The following is a 24750-nucleotide window of genomic DNA, read 5'->3' on the forward strand; positions in this document are numbered from 1 at the left end:
CACAACTATTGATTCAAAATAGACATCATGGGTTGTCAGATTTGTTATAGAGGAGGGGCTATTGCTGCTGCCAATGCTGGAAAAGGAAGAAACTAAAATGGTGGGGACTGTCAGTCTGCTGGAGTTGATGTTGTACGCCACCTGTCCAGGTGAAAAAATGTAAAGATTTTTTAAAGTGGTGAAAAATACAAATGATTTTTCAAAATGGTGAAAAATTACAATAATTTTTTTTAACTTGGATAGGTCACCCATTACAATAAAACCACTTTGAAAAAATCATTTTCTTTTTTCACCATTTTGAAAAAGTTGCCCCCCTTTTTACAATGCTTACAATAAAAAGTCTCGTAAGAGACTTTAGATAGTAAGCTTTGTAAAGAAAAAAAATGATAATAACATATTCAATAGATCAAGAAATTGTCAATCCTTCTGAAAGTACTTGAAGTGAGATCTAGAAAGTGCATTCAGAGAAAAAACTAAAGGATCTTTTGAAATGGTATAGTTGTACCAGACAACCTGCCTATTGGTAAAATTGAAAGATTTTTGAAATGGTCAAATTGTCATGAGTGACTTGCCCAAGGAAAAATGAAGAGTTTTCAATGTGGTCTCATTGTAATTGATGAACTGCCCAAGTAGAAAAATAAAAAGATTTTTCAAAGTGGTCTCATTGTTATGGGTGACCTGCTCAAGCAGAAAATGAAAAGAGTTTTCAAAGTGGTCCCATTGTAATGAGTGACCTGCTTCGGTGAAAAATACAAAGATTTTTCAAAATAGTCTCATTAAATGAGTGTACCTATCTAGGTGAAAAATACAATTTTTTTCAGAAATAATTGAAAGGAGGTAAGTTTAGAAAACACACTATCCGAAAGGTGAGGGCTCAAAGGCACACTCTAAAGAAGGAATATATGGCTAGAAAGCACACTATCTTAATGATGAGGGCTTAATGGCGCGTTAAAAAAAAGGTAGTGTTAAAAAACATGCTACTCGAGAGGTAAGGACTCAAAGGCATACTCAAAAGGAGGTAGGGTTAGAAAATGCGCTACCTGAGAGGTGAGGGCTCAAAGGCGTACTCAAAAGGAGGTAGGATTAGAAAACACAATATCTGAAAGATAAGGGCTCAAAGGCGCACTCGAAAGGAGGTAAGGTTAGAAAATGGTTACCTAGGAGATGACGACTCGAAAGCGCACTCAAAGGGAAAAATGGGATGGCATCAATTTCATCAAAGATGCATTATTATTAATATGCATGTGTACTTACTTGAGAAATACAGGTCCCCTTTCTTCATTGACTTTCTTAAGTTTGAGTCTTTGCAGTAAGCTTGGATGACTCTTCACTCTTTCTTACGCAAGTCATATCTTATGATCTTAACCTCTGAGAAAGGCTTGATTTCAACACACTTCTTTGTCTACAAACCTTTATCTCAAAGGTCATTAGCTCTGCCCTATATTTTTTGTTTTTTAGAAAAGGAATCATAGAGCCAACCCTATTATGTGTTTTTTAGATTGCCCTCCCAGCTTGATCATGCTCCCAAATGTTCAATTTTGGTATTCTTTGGGGATGAGGATGTGTGAAAAAATATTCTGATATTTACAAGGAGTTGTTTTCATGAAGAATTTTTGGAATTTCAAAGCTATTCCAAACATAAAAATCAATTTCATGTCAGTTTAAAACAAACTCGTTCTGAAGAAATTCAAGTGATTCCTATAGACAGGTCTTTAAAGTGTTGAAATTTTTTTGTTTTGCCTTTGGTGAAAATATGAAGTGACATTTTGTTGGTCAAAGAGGTTCAAGCTTCAATTTTAGAGTTATAAAGAACCGATCTTTAAAGTATTCACTTTGCTTGTATGAATAATGACTTATTTCTCATGAGAAAGCATTGCCTACTGATCCAGATTGCTTACTTTTGATCAGACAGGGCTTCATGAGGCACATAACATAGGCTATGACTATTGGCTACGAAGAAAAAGGATATTTGTAGGCTTAAAAAGTGTTTAAGAGATTTCAAGACTAAGGATCAATAGTGCTTGTCTCTTGACCTTTTTGTCTTTTGAATTGATTTGCAAAATGGTTCATCGTGCCCTGCAAGTATCGGGCTTGGGCATTTTCTATTTGTTTTCTTTGTTTGGTTTTGAGCATTATCATATTATTTATTTTTGTGGTATGCTCAAACATTTTTGAAACTTTTGTATTCTTTCATGCCCTTACAGCTTTGTTTGGGCACTTTTCATCATTGAGGAATTTTCTGTTTATCTCTTGCACTTGCCCCCTAGAATAGGGTGTAATCCTAGCCATGCTTATTTTTCTCAAGAAAAACCTATCAGGCTCAAAAGGAGATTGTGAAAGGTGTATTTTAGCCTCGTGAAAGGATTATCAAATATGGTTTTTCCCTATTTCAAATGCATACACTTAGGATCGGTAAGCCTTGCTTTCATGCAAATATATAAAATGGTTTCTCAATATTCATTAAGTTAAAACTTAGCTTTGAAGTTAACTAATGGTATTTGGGTTGCTCTTCAGTTTTTTTTTCTTTTTTAGGTGATCACTTGAATTTCCAGAACTTGTTTCTTGGAACAAACACCAATTTCAATTTTGTTTTTGTACTAAAACCTTGTGAAAATATGAAATCATGCATAGTTTTAGAGGAAGGAAACACACCAAAGAATTCTAAGTGGCTTATTTGTATGAAATAACAAAAATGAAGGCACATCATAAGGAAACACATGATCTTATTAAAAAGGGACTCATTTGACAAAGAAAGTCTTATGGCATTATGATCTAAGTTATTGACAAGACTAAAATTTGACACAAGTCAAAATAACTTTGTAGATATGATCAAACAAGGGTAGTTATTTTTGGACATAATAGGAACATGATCCACTTTCCTACTCTAGTACATTTCACTTTTGGTCAGCCTCCCCACAAAAGCTTTTGTGGAAATTTCATCAACAGTATGGACACCCTCGAGGATCCATGCTACCTTTTTTGCACACTACTCTTGCCATTGGTGCTTTCTTGGACATTCCGCTTCTAGTGCATTTATCGATCCACTACTTGAAGAATGATTGGGTAGAGGGTTTATACTCATGTTTGGAGTTTCTTCAAATGTTATCCACCTAGCTTTAATTAAATGCATGAGCCTCTTCTTGAAGGCACTGTAGGAATGAATGCTATGTCTCACAGCACCAGCATGGTATTTGAAGGTGAGATTGGGTTTGTACCAGTTAGGGTAAAGTGGCTGTAGAGGCGCGAGTGGTTATGGAGATACATGCTTGATGCTCAGTAGCTTCTGATACATCTCATTTAAGGGCAATGGTAATGGGGGTAGTTGTTCCTGGACTCTTTGAAAACTCTTAGTTTGGTTTTTGATTTGAGGCTTAGGTTTTCTAGTAAGAAATGAAGGGTTAAATTTGATGTTGATAATTTGAGGTGAAGTGTGTTAGTTTTGGAATTTGTTTTTTGTACCCCTATAACCACCTTCAACATGGTCAACCTCCTTCCCTTTTCCTTTGAAGCCTCTTTTCTCGATATGCATGAAAATTCTACCACTCCTAACTCCTTGCTCTATGAGCTCGACTAGTGCTATAACATCAGTGAATTGTTATGCTAAACTACCCATTACATGGTCGTAGTATGGCTCCTTGAGCGTGTTGGCAAATAAAGTGACCATTTATTTATCCAAGAGTGGGGATGCACTTGTGCAACTAAATCTCTCCATCTTTGGGCATACTTTCTTATGCTTTCTTTGTCCCCTCTTTCTAGATTGGACAAGCTGGTTCTGTTAGGAGCAATGCCTATATTGTACTTGTATTGCTTGACAAAAGCATCTACTAGGTCTTTCCATTTCTGGATCCTTCTGTTGTCCAGCCTCATGTATCAGCTCAATATTGCCCCACTTAAACTATCTTAGAAAAAATACATTAAGAGTTTCTCGTTGTGTACTACTTCTGCCATTTTGTTACAATAGGACTTATGGTGTGTGATAGGGCATTGCGTTTCAGTGTATTTGATGAATTCAGGACACAAAACTTCTTCAGTACAACCATATTCGGGACCAGACATATTTTTGCTGCTCGTACTGGGTCATATAAGTCTACCCCTTCAATGGCCCTGTTCCTGGCTTCTAATGATGCCATCTTATCTTGCTGTAATGGCCCTAATTCTGGCTTTCAGTGATGCCATCTTATCTTGTTCAATGTCATCAGATGACTTTGTCTTGTGGGATTCATTGGCAAACTCTTTTACAACTGTAAGGGCTGGTATCAGTGCTTCTAACCACACAAATGCTAGATTGTATTGGGTCTTCTAACCATATTCGCCCATTCTTTCTTTAGGTTAAGTTGTTATTGGATTCTGAACAACGGCGATAGGTTGGTTGGAATGACCTCCACCAGAGGCATTTCTAAGTGATTGTGATGACATGCCACCACTTGAGGATGCTAGTGATTTAGAGTATGCTGTTGGTGATAAAGTTTTGGTGATTAGAAGGTCGCTTAATGTTCAAACTAAGGAGGATGATGTGGAGCAACAAAGGGAGAACATCTTTCATACTAGATGCCTAATCAACGATAAGGTATATAGTATGATCATTAATAGTGGTAGTTGTACTAATGTTGCTAGTGTTACTTTGGTTAAAAAGTTGGGATTGAATACCATAAAACACGAGAGGCCTTATCAACTTCAATGGTTGAATGAATATGGTGTTGTTAGGGTGAATAGACAGGTGATGATTTCTTTTTCAGTAGGCAAATATAAGGATGAAGTGTTATGTGATGTTGTGCCTATACATGCTACTCATCTGTTACTAGGAAGGCCTTGGCAATTTGATAGAAAAGTCAAGCACGATGGGTTTAAAAACATGTATTCATTGGAGAATGATGAAAAGATATATACACTTGCCCTGCTCTCATCAAAGCAAGTGTATGAAGATCAAATTCAATTGAAGAAGGGTTTTGAGGAAGAGCAACATGTTTTGGCCAAAGTGGAGGAACAAAAAAATTTAGCCAAAATGAAAAAACAAGTTGAAGAACATGGTGAGGATGTGAGGAAGAGAGTAAAGAAAGTGAGTCATGAGTTGAAAATAAAAGGGACCAAAGTTTCGGCCCTTAGGATATTAGGGGAGGGTCACAACCAAGAACAGAAAAATAAAAAAAAGGTCGAGAGTAGAGAGAAAATGAGTGGAGAGAAGAAAGAAAAGGTGATAAAAGAAGAGTGTAGAAAAAGTAGGGAAACACCTTAATTTTTTTGCAAAATCTAATGATCTTAAACATGTCTATCTTTTCGACTTGCCTATGACTTTACTTGTGTATAAGGAGGTATTGTTTAACTCAAATGATTTAAATTCTTGTGTTCCTAGTATTGTTAAAGTTCTTTTGCAGGAATTTAAGGATGTCTTTTCGGATGACATTCCTAGTGGTTTGCCATCAATTAGAGGTATTGAGCATTAATCGACTTTGTTCCAAGAGCATCTATACCAAATAGGCCAACTTATAGGAGCAATCATGAAGAGACTAAAGAGCTTCAAAGGCAAGTGGGGGAGTTGATGTCGAAAGGATACATTCGAGAGAGCATGGGTTTTTGTGCAGTTCTCGTGCTTCTTGTTCTAAAAAAGAACAAAAATTGATGAATGTGTGTCGATTGTGACACGACCAAAGGATTGATGTCTTCTCCCAAGTGCATGAGTGTTGAAGTAATAAATAACCCGGCAAGACCAGGATCGAACCATAGGGAGGTTAACTATATAAATTATAAATAACAACAACAATAATAATAATAAGTTAAAAAGAGCTTTGAGATGTGATATTGATGTAAGGATTAAACAAGGATAAAATAATTGTCAAGATTACAGGATCCAGTAATGGTATTTCAAACAAATATGGTATAAACTCTTTTTATTACTCAACTGGAAACCACACACAAAGGAGGTTCCAATCGGATTATAAATTGTTAACATGATTACATTAGTTATCTTATTTGAATAATGCTAATACTTGTAAATGTTGTCAAGTATTCATAATTATAACTTATGTTAACAACAAATCAAGTTCCTTTCATAGCACAGGTGTCGGTTATACCAAACGATTGGGCTATGAAAGTGCCAACTATTTGTTGTACCAAGAGTTATACAACATAAATCTAGATTAACCATTTAACAAGCAAAGTATTAAAAGTGAATAAGATAACAAATATAAAACATGTTAGCATCAAACATTAAGGTCCATGTTGAGTTTATATTATACTTATTCTTACACCATTAGTGTAACCTTTTCACCTTGACATGATAAACTTAGCTAAACATAACGAAAGAGAGAAATATAAATAAAAAAGGAAAGGAAATGAAAACCATAAGCAAGAGATTAATATAAGCAAAACTTAAGCATTACAAAATATAAAGAGAGAGCAAGAGCATGATCTTGATCTGAAAACTAAGATGCCTAAATACATGGCAAATGCCTCCTTTTATAGGCCAAAATTTAGAACTATTGATTTGTTGACTAATTGTTGAGTGGGTGGCCATATCTTGACTTGGTGACAATCCTTATCTTCTTGTCTGCCAAAAACATCATTGATAACATCATAATTTGAACAGACTTAAATCATGAAATTTCTAGGTAATTGTCTCAGCTTTCCAAAAACAAAAATTGAGGTCATTTGGACTTCTAGAACTCAAGATATGGGCTGAATACTGAATAGTGTCTGGGTTGCAGGATAGATTTAGACTTCTCCGTTGTTGCTACAATTTGGACTTGAAAATGGCCTTTTTAAATCTTGGACTCCACATGAAAGTTTTAGGCCTATATCTTAGCTTTCCATCCATATAAGGAAGACCTAAATCCAAGATCTACAACTCCAGATATGACCCGATGACCGAACAGTGTTCCAATTTGGACTAAACCAACATCTCTCTTTTAAATTTGGCCCTCTCTTTGTCCTTTCAATTTCCGTACTTAAACTCATCAATCAATCCTTTCATTTATGTGATAGGCCTGCATTTAAGATGAACATTTACCATAAATTAAAGATATCTTATGGCATTAACCCTAGTAATCAAAGCGTTAAAATAGAAAAAACAATTTGTAAATTCCACAAAGCAAGGCATTCATCATTCAACTTTCATTAACCCTAGTAATCAAAGCGTTAAAATAGAAAAAAAAATTTGTAAATTCCACAAAGCAAGGCATTCATCATTCAACTTCCATTAATCTATCCAGATAAACATATTCTCATTAAATTTATATATCTGCTTAATACCTCTTAAACAAAATATTAATAAACCTTTCTTTTTATGTGCTCAATGTATGAAAACATAGATGATGGGGCTTTTATTGGAAGAAAATAATACTATGTTCTAATGTTTAAGGTTCACTTCCTTGGGTTAGGATTATTATAATTTTTTTTTTCTACTTTTTTTTTTCAATATATATACATACAACTTAAAACACAATGCATCTTTAACCCATGTAATGAGCTTTCAACTAATGACTCCCAGACCAGTTGGTCTTAGGGCATTAGGCGTTGAGAAACTCCTACGAGCTTAGTAACTCGGGTTGCAGATACAGATACGTAGATAGTGCAATATTTGATTTTCTTAAGCTTTTCTCCTTAACCCCTGTAACAAGCTGTTGCGATGTCGTGGTCGCACAAATTAATTACCCTAGCTTAAAAACACACAAGATAGTATAGAGCAAGCAAGGGGTCGATCCCACGAGGAAGTTTCAAGTCAGATTTTTATGTTGTACGTTCTGTAATTGGGGGGGTTTGGTTTGTGATTATTTAAACTATGGCAGCAATTAAACTAGCAAACAAAATCAATTAAAACCAAAACTTATCAAGAAAACAAATCTTGGTCGCAAGCACACATCCACCTACGGAAATTAGAACCGATCCTTGAAACGAAAATTGCAGTTTATGTTCTGAAATTTTATCTTTTCTTAACGTTGATTAATTAACGGATCCGCCGTATAACTAATCCTAACCAACAAACAATCAAAGTGTTCGCACTAATGATTCAATTTAATGGTAGCTTTAAGAACTAGATAATTTCATCAAGATTAACATACAAGTTGTCCGCAACTTGTGTCACTTTGTTCAAATGTTCTCCCTAAGTTCAATAACGTAGTTCCGCCATAATTATCAAGCTTAGTTGCTTCACAAGTTCATATATCACAACTCCGGTTTTGATGTTAAACTTAGCAATAGATTGTTCACAACAATAACTTAGAGTCCGCTCTAGCAATCATCACCAACAATCATAGGAAATATGCATAGGAAAACAATCATACTCATTCATAACATAAACTGAAAATAGAAGGAAGAATAAATCTCACGGTTCTTGAAATCCGAAAGTTTTTGTGTCCTTGCAACCAAGAAAAGAGCTTAGCCTTGCATAACTATTGAACAACTACTTCTAAGGATTGAAGAGAGCATGATTTTTGGGTTTGTGGAGGAGAGAATTTGTGTTTATTCTCTGCTGGCTGCTGCCTCCTTCTGCTCTCCCTCCTTTTCTGCTGGCTGCTGCCTCTTCTCTCTTTCTTTTTATATGCTAAGAAACCCTAGTCTTTATTTTACAAAATAGTCCTTCCTTAAGTTGGCAGTTTACATTCAAGTACTTCAATAACTATTTTCCTTAAAAAGAAGAAATAGCCTTGCATGAAATCTTCAAGCTCTGACTTAGAGGAACTAAATTGCTGATATAAAAACTTGGATGTCGGTTAAGATGCTTCGGAATGTAATTTGGACTCGTTTCTTCACGAAACCTGTTTGTTGGCAGAATTCAGTTGTCATCTTTGGAAAATCATATCTCCCTCATATGACATCGATTTTGGCTGATATTTGGAACGTGGATAGGTCTTTGAATTAGGAATCCAAGAAAATTGAGTTTGCATCAATTAGACTTCTGTAGCTCCATATATTAAATTTTTAATGGCCAAAGGTCAACATTGACAGAATGCGAGATTTGACTTTGCAGGATGTGATTTCCCATGATCTTTCTCTTTTTATTTTTCTTGTATTACATTTCCAGAAAGGTATGGGTGTTAGCTTTTTAGTTCCACTAGAATCACTTCATTTCGATCTCTAGAACTCACGCTCTGCACAAAACATCGACTGAACGTCAAAATCTGCCAATTACCTCCAATTTACTCATTTTTGCATCTTTCATCCAAAAGGACCTTCAAAACATAAAACAAAGAATATCAATACATTTTATATATAAAACATGGACAAAACATTAGGTAGATGTGGGTGAAACTATCGAATAATATGGTTACATCAAATACCCCCACACTTAGCTCTTTCTCGTCCTCGAGAAAGGATAAATAAAATCAAATTGAAAATAACTATGATTAATCTCTTAATCTCCCATCAATGTCCAAGAATATATGCATTATAAACAAGAATACAATCAAGAATGATAAATAGTATAATTCTCATGAATTCATTTACATGCAAACTTCAAAACTTAATTAATCGTCGGGATTTAAATGAAATCTATGCCATGCCAAAGTGATAGGTCCTCTCATTGATATACGCTCCAACATTCACGTGTTTAAGGCTTATATGTTTAAATCTCTCAAATTCAATCAATGAATATGTTCTACCATAAGCTTGCTCTTCAATCTCATCTCCATTACTAACATATTACAAACAATGCATGAATCAAAAGGTCTTATTTTCTGGTTGTAATGGGGCTAAGGTTAAGATGAGGTAAAAGAGAGTAAAAGAAAAGGTTCAAACCAAAGAAAGTAGAGCATTCTAAAAAAATGATATTTCAAACAAGATATTTCATCAAAGCACATAAATTTTTCATCTTTAAACACCAATGCTTAGCTTCTTTTGATTTCAAGCTTTTTCAACATAAAATCTTAAGAACATAAAGGAACATTTTTTTCTTTTTCTTTGTTCTTTTTTTTACCTTTGGCAACTTTGCCCATCTTTTCATCAAGCATCACTTCTTCTTTCTTTTCATATAATTTCCAACCATAATTCCATGAGATATCATAAGTATATGCTCTACTAATCCTTGGCCAAGGGAAAAGGAAAACATATAAAAAGTTAAGGCTTATACATGGATAAAGCAAAGAAAAGATAAACAAGCTCAAAAGTGGTTAACATTTCTAATGCCTTTATCATCTTCATGTATATATGTAATGCGAATGTAATCTCAACAAGATATGAAGCAAGTTCTAGAGATACATATCATTGAAAGAATGCATAATCAAGGAATATAATGTTGAAGGCTCAAAAGCTTGCATTGGTATAACACTATAAAGTCAACATGGCATATTCTCAAGGTCAATCCCTAAACCAATTAAACCTTAAAATTTACATGCATACTCCTTCACTTGATTTATATCTTCATCTATCTCAACTAATTCTCATACATAATACTCATATTCTAAAAAACCAATGGGAGTTTAAAAGATTAAACATAATTTTTTAAAAAAAACAAATAACAAAGAAAACCAAAATTAGAAAACCAATATCCTCCCAATACCCCCACACTTAAAACACAACATTGTTCTCAATGTTGAAATAAAAGCAAAGGAACAGAAGAGAATGACAGAAAATAAATTAAAATGCGAAAAAAAATAAAAGATAAGGAAAAAGAAAGCAAATCTGATTTTTTTTTGTGCTGGGTTGCCTCCCAGTAAGCGCTTTTTTATGTCATTGGCTTGACATGTGGCATGCTCATTCTTCATAGATTGGTTCAGCTAACTCTACAGAAGCGGTGAGTTCTGCCGTCCAACCTTCATAGAAAGGTTTCAAACGATGCCCATTGACCTTGAGTACTTTGTTGGTTTCTAAACTTGTAATTTCAACTGCACCATAAGGAAAAACATTAGAAACAACAACGGGTCCAATCCAACTAGAGCGCAGTTTTCCAGGAAAAAGTTTCAAACACGAATGATAAAGAAGGAAATGGACCCATAAAATCAATACCCCAAACATAAAAAATTTCACTTACAAGAATATTCGTTAAAGGCATTTGATTCTTATGAGTGATATTACCTGTTTTTTGGCATTTTTCACATGATTTACAAAAATGATATGCATCCTTAAAAATAGAAGGCCAATAAAAACCACTTTCAAGTACCTTGTAGGTCGTTCTTTTTACTCCAAAATGCCCACCACAAGAATGAGAATGACAAAAAGTAAGAATGGAATGAAATTCATCTTGTGGTACACATCTCCTAACTACTTGATCAACACAAAATTTCCATAGATAAGGAGTATCCCAAAAATAATATTTAGCATCAGCTCGTAACTTGTCTTTTTGGTATGTAGACAAACCTGGAGGAAATTCTTTGGTGACTAAATAGTTCACCAAATCAGCATACCATGGTCTTGTAGAGGAATGTAACACATACAACCACTCATTGGGAAATGTCTCTCGTATTGTTTCGGTTTGTATATCCTCGGTCCTTAGTCGGCTCAAGTGATCAGCCACATGGTTTTCGGCACCTCTTTTGTCTTTGATCTCAAGATCGAATTCTTGTAAAAGCAAGATCCACCTAATTAGTCTTGGTTTGGACTCCTTCTTCTTCAAAAGATACCTGAGAGCTGCATGGTCAGTAAAAACAATGACTTTTGTACCAAGTAGATATGACCTGAATTTTTCAAGAGGAAACACCACTGCAAAAAGTTCCTTTTTAGTTGTATGGTAATTGCATTGTGCTCCATCCAACATGTGAGAAGCATAGGTGATAACATGCAAATTCATCCCAATTCTTTGCCCAAGCACAGCTCCTACCGCATAGTCACTCGCATCACACATTATCTCAAAAGGTTCATCCTAATTTGGTGGTTGGATGATATGGGCAGATGTAACACGTCTCTTAAGCTCATCATGGGCATCTTTACATGCTTGATCAAACACAAAATCCACTTCTTTAGCTAATAGTTTGCACAAGGGTGCTGTAATCTTCGAGAAATCTTTGATAAAGCGTCGATAGAAACCTGCATGACCTAGAAAAGAACGAACTTCCCTCACGCATGAGGGGTAAGGCAATGATGAAATAACATCTATTTTAGCTTTATCAACCTCTAATCCACGTAAAGACACAACATGCCCAAGAACTATTCCTTGTTCTACCATAAAATAACACTTTTCATAGTTAAAGACAAGGTTAGTTTCAATGCACCTTTTCAAGATCAAAGATAAATTTTCTAGACATTTATCAAAAGAATCACCATACACTGTGAAATCATCCATAAAAATCTCGATTATTCTTTCAACATAATCAGAAAAAATACTCATCATGCATCTTTGAAAAGTTGCGGGTGCATTACAGAGACCAAGGGCATTCTCTTATATGCATATGCACCAAATGGACATGTAAATGTAGTCTTTTCTTGATCCTCAGGATTAATAACAATCTGATTGTATCCATTATATCCATCAAGAAAGCAATAAAAAGACTTACCTGCTAGGCGTTGAAGCATTTGATCCATGAATGGTAATGGGAAATGATCTTTGCGTGTAGAAAGATTGAGCTTTCTGTAATCAACACACATTCTCCATCCACTCGAGATACGAGTCGGAATGAGCTCATCATTTTTGTTTTTCACCAACGTGATTCCGGTCTTTTTGGGCACCACATGGATTGGCACGACCCATTTACTGTCAGTGATGGGGTAAATGACTCCTGCATCTAACAATTTCAAAATTTCAGCTTTCACTACCTCCATCATAGGCGGGTTCAACCTCCTTTGCATTTCCCTTGTTGGTTTTGCGTTATCCTCTAATAGTATGTGATGCATACACATTGAGGGACTAATGCCTTTGATGTCGGCTAAAGTCCATCCAATGGCCGTCTTGTGATCACATAACAACTTCACAAGTTTTTTCTCTTGCATACTTGTCAAACCTTTTGCTATGATAACGGGAAGTGTATTGTTGTCACCAATGAATACATACTTCAAATGCAAAGGTTTTAATTCTAACTCGGGGGCCTGTAAAATAGATGGCAAAAGCTTTTTATGTGAGAGTACTAAATCAACAAAGACATTACCATAGGGAACGATTTGCAAAGCTTGTAAGGCCAATACTGATTCGTGCATGTTTTGGGGAAAACACACGTGCCTCTCCATCTCTTCTATCTCGGTGAAATCATAGCCATAGCTCAAAGCTATGCTTAATCCGTCTTCGCAATCAAAATTACAAACTTGCTGCACACACTTATCAATTTGGTCATAACATGTGATAAAATAAACATTGCTATAAGGATATTTCATTGCATCATAAAAATTGAATTCAATTTTTTCATCTCCTACCTCCATAGACAAGGTATCCTTACCACAATCAATCTTTGTGTTGGCAGTTTTCAAGAATGGTCTCCCAAACAATATAGGAGTGCTGGTTGATGAATCACAAGAATCATGTTCCATATCAAGAATATAAAAGTCACATGGAATAACCAAACAATCAATCTTGACTAGGACATCTTCTATCACACCAAGTGAGTAAACAAAACTACGATCCGCAAGTTGTATTACAATACTAGTTTTATTCAAAGGCTCTAAACTAAGAGAATCATAAACATGTTTAGGCATAACACTAATGGATGCACCTAAATCGCATAAAGCTCTTTTAAAACTAGCATTACCAATAACACATGGGATAGTAAACACACCTGGGTCTTTTTGTTTCAAAGGCAGATTCTTTTGAACAACAGCAGATACAACTTCACCCATACTTACCGTTTCATGACCTTTCAGTTTGAAAGCTCTCTTGGTAGTACACAACTCCTTCAAGAATTTGACATATTTGGGAATTTGCTTGATAGCATCAAACAAAGGAATGTTGAGTTTTACTTTCTTGAAAACCTCTAAAATCTCTTTTTCTTTGCCCTCTTTCTTTGACCTAGAAAAACTCACAGGAAAGAGTGCAATTGTTTTAAAATTGGAATTCATTGAGTGAGGACTTACCTTTAGAGTGTTGGTCATGGTTTCGGTTTGTGGAGGAAGAGGATGTTCCTTCTTTGTACTCAATTTAGTTTCTATCTCTTCTTCTTCCTCCTCCATCTCAATCTATTTCGACCTTTGTCTTTCAAGTTCTTTCCCACTTCGCAGCATGATCGCACTAACATTCTCTTTTGGATTCAATGCTTGGGAGGGCAATTTTCCATTCATTTGTGCTTCCAATTTCCCCACACTTGAAGCTACTTGCCCCATTTACTTTTCCAAGTTGTGAATACTTGACCTTGTTTCCTGTTGAAAAGACATGACATTTTGTTGCAAGGTAACAGTATTAGAAGCCAAAGTTTTCATCATCTCACAAAGATCATCATTGGATGACGACCCCATAACATTGGAGTTTGTGAATGGAGGGGGTTGTCTTGCTTGATAATTTTGTTGGGGCTGAAATCCATGGGGATGGAACTGTCGGCCCTGATTGCCTTGTTGGGATGGGTTACCGTAGCGTAAGTTGGGATGATCTCTCCATCCAGGATTGTACGTGTTGGAAAAGGGATCATATTTACGCTGGGGCTGTCTGTTGAATGTTCCATCAATTGCATGAGCTTGTTCAATGTAATCTTTTTGCATTGTTGGACACATATCCGAAGCATGTCCTTGCAAGGAGCATATGCTACAAACTTTCACCTGCCGCACATTTCCACAAGCCAAAGAACGCACAAGAGAAGTAAGATCATTAACTTTATTTTCAAGGTTAGAAATACTTACCTCATTTACTCGTTTGTTGGAGAAGTCTCCACGAGTGCCAAATTTTTTTTGAGTTGGCTGCCATGTTTGAGATCAATTGGCATGCAGCCTCGGGTGTCTTATCTACCAATGCCCCTCCACTTGCAGCATCAATGATACTACGGTCAGTAGGCATCAATCCTTCATAGAAATATTGAATGAGCAGCTGATCGGGTATTTGATGATGAGGGCATTGAATGCATAGTTGCTCAAATCTTTCCCAATACTCGGAGAGAGTCTCTCCGTGAGATTGCTGAATCCCACATATTTCTTTTCTTATGTTGGCAACTCGAGATGCTGGGAAATACTTCTCAAGGAAAATCTTCTTCATAGCATTCCAAGTTCCAATAGATCCTGGGAGAATAGAGAAAAGCCATGCCTTTGTTGCCCCTTTTAAAGAGAAAGGGAAAGCTTTCAACTTAACCTGTTCTTCATCAACTCCATTCGGTTTCATGCCAACGCAAACCATATGGAACTCCTTGAGATGAGTATGAGGATCTTCGCCTGCAAGACCATTAAATGTTGGTAGCAAATGTATAAAACCAGATTTGAGCTCAAAGTTTACATTATTATCGATGTTTATGCACAGTGGCTGATTTTCCATATTAGGAGCAGCAAGCTCCTTGAGTGTTTGTTGTCGTGCAATAGCCATGTGTTGAGGCGAACTTCTTTTCGTAACCTGCGTAAAGTTTTTCTATTTCGTGATCCAATTGCACTTGACTTTGATTAGTAGAACGGGTTACTGGAATAAATCATCAAGAAAACTTAAAAGAAACCAACCACACAAGAGATCGAAAACAATGCAAATTATACGAAAATCCTACGGTAGAAAACTAAAACTGGCCTAAAAACACTAGAAAACAACAGAATTTGGCATCAATAGTGTGGGGCTAGTGGCTTTCCACTAGTCCTGTTCAGAACGTCATTTTCCTTCAGGAAACAAAAGGGCAATACCTAATTCCACCAAACAACCTATTTTGAACAGTACCGCTGCCGTAAGTGAACAGTACCTCCGCAAGCAAAAAATCTGTTTCTCTTTTTTTTTAATCACAGTAAATAAAAATAACAGTACAAGCACAAGAATCAACTAAAACCCCGACAACGGCGCCAAAATTTGTTGCGATGTCGTGGTCACACAAATTAATTACCCTAGCTTAAAACACGCAAGATAGTATAGAGCAAGTAAGGGGTCAATCCCACGACGAAGTTTCAAGTCAAATTTTTATGTTGTACGTTATGTAATGGGGGGGTTTGGTTTGTGATTATTTAAACTATGGTAGCAATTAAACTAGCAAACAAAATCAATTAAAACCGAAACTTATCAAGAAAACAAATCTTGGTCGCAAGCACACATCCACTTACGGAAATTAAAACCGATCCTTGAAACAAAAATTGCAGTTTATGTTCTGAAATTTTATCTTTTCTTAACGTTGATTAATTAACGGATCCGGCGTATAACTAATCCTAACCAACAAATAATCAAAGTGTCCGCACTAATGATTCAATTTAATGGTAGCTTTAAGAACTAGATAATTTCATCAAGATTAACATACCAGTTGTCCGCAGCTTGTGTCACTTTGTTTAAATGTTCTCCCTAAGTTCAATAATGTAGTTCCGCCACAATTATCAAGCTTAGTTGCTTCACAAGTTCATATATCACAACTCCGGTTTTGATGTTAAACTTAGCAATAGATTGTTCACAACAATAACTTAGAGTCCGCTCTAGCAATCATCAACAACAATCATAGGAAATATGCATAGGAAAACAATCATACTCATTCATAACATAAACTAAAAATAGAAGGAAGAATAAATCTCACGGTTCTTGAAATCCGAAGGTTTTTGTGTCCTTGCAACCAAGAAAAGAGCTTAGCCTTGCATAACTATTGAACAACTACTTCTAAGGATTGAAGAGAGCATGATTTTTGGGTTTGTGGAGGAGAGAATTTGTGTTTATTCTCTGCTGGCTGCTGCCTCCTTCTACTCTCCCTCCTTTTCTGCTGGCTGCTGCCTCTTCTCTCTTTCTTTTTATATGCTAAGAAACCCTAGTCTTTATTTTACAAAATAGTCCTTCCTTAAGTTGGCAGTTTACATTCAAATACTTTAATAACTATTTTCCCTAAAAAGAAGAAATAGCCTTGCATGAAATCTTCAAGCTCTGACTTAAAGGAGCTAAATTGCTGATATAAAAACTTGAATGTCGGTTAAGATGCTTTGGAATGTAATTTGGACTCGTTTCTTCACGAAACCTGTTTGCTGGCAGAATTCAGTTGTCATCTTTGGAAAATCATATCTCCCTCATATGACATCGATTTTGGCTGATATTTGGAACGTGGATAGGTCTTTGAATTAGGAATCCAAGAAAATTGAGTTTGCATCAATTGGACTTCTGTAGCTCCAGATATTAAATTTTTAATGGCCAAAGGTCAACACTGGCAGAATGCGAGATTTGACTTTGCATGATGTGATTTCCATGATCTTTCTCTTTTTATTTTTCTTGCATTACATTTCTAGAAAGGTATAGGTGTTAGCTTTTTAGTGCCACTATAATCACTTCATTTTGATCTCTAGAACTCATGCTTTGCACAAAACATCGACTAAACGTCAAATCTGCCAATTACCTCCAATTTACTCCTTTTTGCATCTTTCATCCAAAAGTACCTTCAAAATATAAAACAACGAATATCAAGACATTTTATATATAAAACATGGACAAAACATTAGGTAGATGTGGGTAAAACTATCGAATAATATGATTACATCACAAGGTTTGGGCCAATAGCTCCGAAATCAGTTGACTTTAGGGTATTAGGTGTTAAAACACCCCTTCGGGCTTACTTACTTAGGTTAGGGAGGCTACGAAACCAAACTTATCTACATTTTTATTATCATCAATATTATCAATTTGTTTTTTTTGTTTTTTTTTGCAAATTATATACTATCCCTTTCCCTTAATTGTTACCTTCAATAAAAGAACATAAATAATGTAATAATCCAATATGCAACCCACAATCATATGTTAGAGTGTGTGTGAAAATGAAGATTTAAGAATACTTGTTAAATGAGTATATGAGCAGAATCAAGTGATAACAATGCGAGAGTTTGTAAACCTGAATATTTCAAGAAGTATTCTGATAGACCTTGATAAGATTATTTACTAAGATGCGTCTCAAGAGTCAATAAAATTCCTCCTTACTCTGCCATCCTAATAACAGTTTTGTCAAATAGCAAAAACAGTTAGTAAGTTTTTTTTTTAATATCAACTACTACCCTCTCTCCCAAACCAGAACGAGACATTGTCCTCAATGTCATAAGGTAGAAAGATAGAGTATAGAAGACGTCACCTGAAACAATGAACACTAACAAACCTAAAAGACACTTAAACAAATATAAGAAATAACAAAACAAAATAATATACTATTAATAAAACCAAAAGACACAAGGATTCACAAATGAAGGCTCAAGTCCAATCTCAGCTTTTTAGGACTTTCCTTAGTTGACCAATTTATGCGACTCATGGAAGGATCAATTACAGGGATGAAAGATTGTAATTGGTCAATCAATTGTTCAGTAGTAGCAGCAGAGATTATGATTTGTCGTGCCGAAGATGTTAGAAATTCTTGTTCCATAGCTTGATCAAGAAAAGACAACAAATTATCATAAAAACCATTAATATTTAACAGACCTATAGGTTTATGGTGAATGTGCAGTTAGGCCCAAAAGGAAATATGAAAGATCTCTTCCAATGTGTCCAGACCAGGCAATGAAGGCATCAACTCCTAAAAATGCAGCTATTGACACACCCCCCATTAACCCAAGGCTGCCTCCCCCATACACTAAATGAATTTTTCTCCCAGCTAGTACTTGACCAAGATGATTTGCTGATTCTAAAAACTCTTTTTCTTTCCCGGGACTGGATCCATTGAAAACACAAATATTTTTGATGTGATGACTTGAGGAACCTGCCATTTCTACACACTTCTATATTTGTTGAATGTATGGGTTGAGTAGAAATAATGGAAGGAAGAGAAGATTTTATAGATGAGAAATTGAAAATGCAATCATACCACCTATATGTAGGCTAGCTAGAGTCTCTCTCTCTCTATCTCTCTCTCTCTCTTTCTCTTTCTATTATTTATTTTACAAAAAGCATGTGTATGTACAGGTAGTTGTGATTGTGGCTCACATCTTCCCTTGATTTTACGTCCAAGAACGACTTAAACGCCCTCTATGGGTCGGGGATAGGCTTCTCATCCAGTTTTCTTAAAAACTGGCAAATATGGTCTTTTATAGTCAGATTCCCAAGACTAAGTTGATCATGTTCTTTATGGAATTGTGGCCATAAATCATGAATTGTATGATGCACATCTCCACTAGGATGCGTCTCAAGAGTCAATAGAAGATTATCTAAAGACCCCTTACTCAAGCCATCCTTAATGAATTGTATTTTATCTTCACGGTTTATAGATACCATTCCTAAAAAACGACATGTTGCATTACAAGTCCATCTAGCACATCTGTGACATACTTTCAGTCGTTTTGCACGACGTTTCTTTGCAAAAGTGCTTTTACCTGTTCTAGGCATTTATGAGATGAAAGAATTGGAGGACTCACCTAATAATCGGACCTTTGCTTTAATCAGCCAGTGAATATCTTCAAAAATTTCATGATTTATAAGCAGTTCGATAAGCCCAAAGTGCATCATTAAGTCTTAAAGACCAGTCTTTCCTATTAAGGTTCACTGTTTTCTCTAAGATTTGTTTGATCTCCCTATTAGCAAGCTCTACTTGTCCACTTGTCTGAGGGTGATAAGGGGTGGCAACTTTGTGTGTGATTCCATATTTCTTCATTAAAGACTCAAATGACTTGTTGCAGAAATGTGTTCCACCATCACTTATCACGGCTCGAGGGATTCCAAATCGACTCAAAATATTTTCTTTCAAAAACTTTATCAATGTTTTGTGATTATTGTTTCGACTTGGAATTGCCTCTATCCATTTTGAAACATAATCTACTGCGACTAATATGTACAAGAAACCAAATGATGGAGGAAATGGACCCATGAAATCTATACCCCAACAGTCAAAGATCTCAATGACAAGAATATGATTTAAAGGCATCATGTGATGTTTTGAAATAGATCCCAACTTTTGACAGTTTTCACAAGCCTTGCAGAATGCATGTGAGTCCTTGAACATGGTGGGCCAGTAAAATCCACTTTGTAAGATTTTTACAGTGGTCTTTCTTGATGAGAAATGACCCCTACATGCCTTAGAATGACAAAATTTAATGACACTACTTACCTCATTGTCAGGAATGCATCTTCAAAATATTTGATCAGGACAATATTTGAATAAATAAGGGTCATCCCAATAAAAATTCTTCACTTCATTCAAGAACTTTCTTTTTTCTTGGGTACTCTAATGAGTTAGCAATTGTCATGAAACAAGAAAATTAACAATATTACCAAACCAAGGCATTATAGAGACATAAAATAAAGATTCATCAGGAAAGTAGTCATCGATTAGTGTGATGTCAAATCTCGAATCTATTGTCAATCTTGACAAATGATCTGGGACAACATTTTTGGTGCCTTTCTTGTCTTTGATTGTGATATCAAATTCTTGAAGTACCAAAATCCATCATACCAATCTAGCATTAGAATCTTTCATAGAAAAAAGACATTTCAATGCTGCATGATCACTAAAAAGAACAACGGCGAGTCAACAAGATAAGACCTGAATTTTTCACATGCAAATACTACTGCAAGTAATTCTTTTTCAGTGGTGGTGTAATTCATTTGAGCACTATTTAAAGTTTTACTTGCATAATAAATCACATAAGGTTTCTTATGTTTTCTTTGACCCAAGACAGCACCCACGACATAATCACTAGTGATGCGAACCTCGTGATCACGCAACCCACACGCAAAGACACTAATTCCCGGAAAGCCAAGTAAATCAGGTTTGATAGGAGCGTGACACAAAGATAACTTGTACCTAGGCACCAGCACTATTGGAAACGGAAAACCCCCACCCAACGAATATTGATTCGCGAACGAGAAGTATAAGGATGACGCCACGAAGACAGTTGTTCTTTGATAAGTTGTTTTTCAGTTCTTTAGAGAACCATGGAAGGGAGATTAACTCACCAACACACACACAAAGTGTGGCAAACAAGAAGTTTTATTAATCTGAATTGTCTGACCTACATGTCTGCTTATGCCTTTATTTATATTCACACTAGACTTAAATAAACCCTAATAGACCCCCCTTAGGTGGACTTATATGAAGCCCACTTACAATTGATCCAAATAAGTAATAATAACCTAAAAACTAAGAAGAAAATAATACAAATAATAAAAATCCAAAAATTACCGTCCTAAATATGTTAGAATCAGATTTGTCACCATTAAGAAGTCCCAAATAGACTAGGAAATCTGATCTGAAGGTAGAATTTATTCTGAAGTCTTCTTTCCTTTTTGTAGATAGAATGAATAAGGAATCCTTGTAAGAAAAGGATTCTGTTTATGAATCCTTGCCACACATGGAAACTATGTTGCAGCCCATTAAAGATCTTTGGAGAATTAGGAGATTCCCAAAATAAATTGCCACATCCTTTTAAGAAAAGAATCCTAGCCAAATAGGAAGTCCACAAGTCAAAAGGAAGTAAATAACAAAATTCATACAACCTCTGTTGACCCGTGTTTCGATGCCTTACCGAACTCTAATTGCCTGAAATTTTAAACCAAGGTAGGACAACATGTCAGGAGACTCCACATAAAATTTCGGCTTGATCCAACGGTTAGATTGAGAATTATGACTGTTGCTGTAAAAATGGATAGTTGCACTTTTGACGTCAAAATCCGAATTTGACCTTGCCTGGATCATATCATTGTAGGACAACATGTCAGGAGACTCCACATAAAATTTCAACATGATCCAACGGTCAGATTGAGAATTATGACTATTGCTGTAAAACTTGATAGGTGCATTTTTTCATCAAAATCCGAATTTGACCTTGCCTGGATTGTATCAGCTAGCATCACATATTATTTCAAAAGGTAGTGACTAATTAGTAGGTTGAATGACAGGAGCAGAAGTAAACAAGTTTTTCAGTTTAACAAAGGCTTCTTCACAATGTTCAGTCCATTTAAAAATATTATCCTTTGTTAAAAGGTTACTCAAGGGCTTGGATATCACACTAAAATCTTTGATAAACCTTCTATAAAAACCAGCATGTCCTAAGAATGATCTAACATATTTAAGAGATTTTGGTGTTGACAAGTTAGCAATTAACTCAATTTTAGATTTGTCAACCTCAATTCCTTTCGATGAAATAATGTGACCAAGTACAATGCCGTTTGTTACCATAAAGTGACATTTTTCCCAATTCAGTACAAGATTCTTCTCTTCACACCTGCTCAAAACCTTTTCTAAGTTAGTCAAACAATCATCAAATGAATCACCAAAAACAGAAAAATCATCCATAAAAATTTCAAGAAAATGTTTAACCATATCACTAAATATACTAAGCATGCATCTTTGAAATGTGGCTGGTGCTTTACATAATCCAAAAGGCATCCTTCGATATGCAAAAGTACCAAATGGACATGTGAAAGTAGTTTTCTCTTGATCTTCCAATGCAATTTCAATTTGGTTATAACCTGAATAGCTATATAGGAAACAATAAAATTCATGACCTGCAACTCTTTCTAGGATTTGATCTATGAAAGGTAAAGGAAAATGATCTTTTCTAGTCATTAAATTAAGTTTCCTATAGTCAATACACATGCGCCAACTAGTAATAGTCCTAGTTGGAATTAACTCATTTTTCTCATTTGTTATCATAGTGACTCCACACATGCGAAGAATCAGTCTTTTCTTTACAATGTTCAGATTCAACCCTTTCCTTACGCTCAGAGATTGACTCATCATCTTTCTCACAAGGTTTAAGAATGGGTTTTTCAATAACCTTACCACTACGAAGAGTGATGACTGATTTGGCTTGATCTATGTGTTGGCTTCCAGAACTACTTGCATTTGTAATGTATTGCCCCTTTGGATTTTGCTGTGGTTGAGATGAAAACTTACCTTTCTCTTGAAAACTGAGAGCAGATGTCAATTTTGCAAGAGTATCTTTAAAATCTATCATGCTTTGAGCAAGTTGAGTGTTGATTGTCTCTTGCTTTTCAATGAATGCTTGCAATGTTTCCTCAAGATTTCTTCTAGGAGGTAGAGCAGAAAAAGGTGCATATCCATGAGAATTTGGAAATTATGGTGTTGATGTAACCATATTATTCGATAGTTTCACCCACATCTACCTAATGTTTTGTCCATGTTTTATATATAAAATGCCTTGATATTCTTTGTTTTATGTTTTGAAGGCATTTTTGGATGAAAGATGCAAAAAGGAGTAAATTGGAGGTAATTGGCAGATTTGACGTTCAGTTAATGTTTTGTGCAGAGCGTGAGTTCTAGAGATCGAAATGAAGTGATTCCAGTGACACTAAAAAGCTAACATCCATACCTTTCTGGAAATGTAATGCAAGAAAAATAAAAGGAGAAAGATCATGAAAATCACGTCCTACAAAGTCAAATCTCGCATTCTGCTAGTGTTGACCTTTGGCCATTCAAATTTTAATATCTGGAGCTACAGATGTCCAATTGATGCAAACTCAATTTTCTTGGATTCCTGATTCAAAACGATGTCATATGAGGGAGATATGATTTTCCAAAGATCACAACTGAATTCTACGAGCAAACAGGTTTCGTGAAGAAACGAGTCCAAATTACATTCCGAAGCATCTAAACCGACATCCAAGTTTTTATATCAGCAATTTAGCTCCTCTAAGTCAGAGTTTGAAGATTTCATGCAAGGCTATTTCTCCTTTTTAGAAAAAATAGTTATTGAAGTACTTAAATGTAAACTGTCAACTTAAGGAAGGACTATTTTGTAAAATAGAGACTAGGGTTTCTTAGCATATAAAAAGAAAGAGAAAAGGAGGCAGCAGCCAGCAGAAAAGAGGGAGAGTATAAGGAGGCAGCAACCAGCAGAGAATAAACACAAATTCTCTCCTCTACAAACCCAAAAAATCATGCTCTTTTCATTCTTTAGAAGTAGTTGTTCAATAGTTATGCAAGGCTAAGCTCTTTTCTTGGTTGCAAGGACACAACAAACCTTCGGAATTCAAGAACCGTGAGATTTATTCTTCCTTCTATTTTCAGTTTATGTTATGAATGAGTATGATTGTTTTCCTATGCATATTTCCTATGATTGTTGTTGATGATTGCTAGAGCGGACTCTAAGTTATTGTTGTGAACAATCTATTGCTAAGTTTAATATCAAAACCGGAGTTGTGATATATGAACTTGTGAAGCAACTAAGCTTGATAATTGTGGCGGAACTACGTTATTGAACTTAGGGAGAACATTAGAACGAAGTGACATAAGCTGCGGACAACTTGTATGTTAATCTTGATGAAATTATCTAGTTCTTAAATCTATCATTAAATTGAATCATTAGTGCGGACACTTTGATTGTTTATTGGTTAGGATTAGTTATACGGCGGATCAGTTAATTAATCAACGTTAAGAAAAGATAAAATTTCAGAACATAAACTGCAATTTTCATTTCAAGGATCGGTTCTAATTTCCGTTGGTGGATGTGTGCTTGCGACCAAGGTTTGTTTTCTTGATAAGTTTCGGTTTTAATTGATTTTGTTTGCTAGTTTAATTGCTTCCATAGTTTAGATAATCACAAACCAAATCCCCCCAATTACATAACGTACAACATAAAAATCTGACTTGAAACTTCCTCGTGGGATCGACCCCTTGCTTGCTCTATACTATCTTGTGTGTTTTAAGCTAGGGTAATTAATTTGTGCGACCGCGACATCGCAACAAATTTTGGCGTCGTTGCTGGGGAGGTAATTTTAGTTGATTCTTGTGCTTGTACTGTTATTTTTATTTGCTGTGATTCAAAAAAAAAAAGAAACAGAATTTTTGCTTGCGACAGTACTGTTCACTTGCGGCAGCAGTACTGTTCAAAACA

At 35.5% G+C, this 24750-nt stretch overlaps 1 pseudogene; it reads right to left on the bottom strand.

Moving 5' to 3' along the window:
• Nucleotides 1–24750, bottom strand: part of LOC133694377 (uncharacterized) — a 78926-nt pseudogene that overhangs the window by 47836 nt on the left and 6340 nt on the right.

Source organism: Populus nigra, chromosome 5 (genome assembly GCF_951802175.1).
Source record: "Populus nigra chromosome 5, ddPopNigr1.1, whole genome shotgun sequence".
NCBI lineage: Eukaryota > Viridiplantae > Streptophyta > Magnoliopsida > Malpighiales > Salicaceae > Populus > Populus nigra.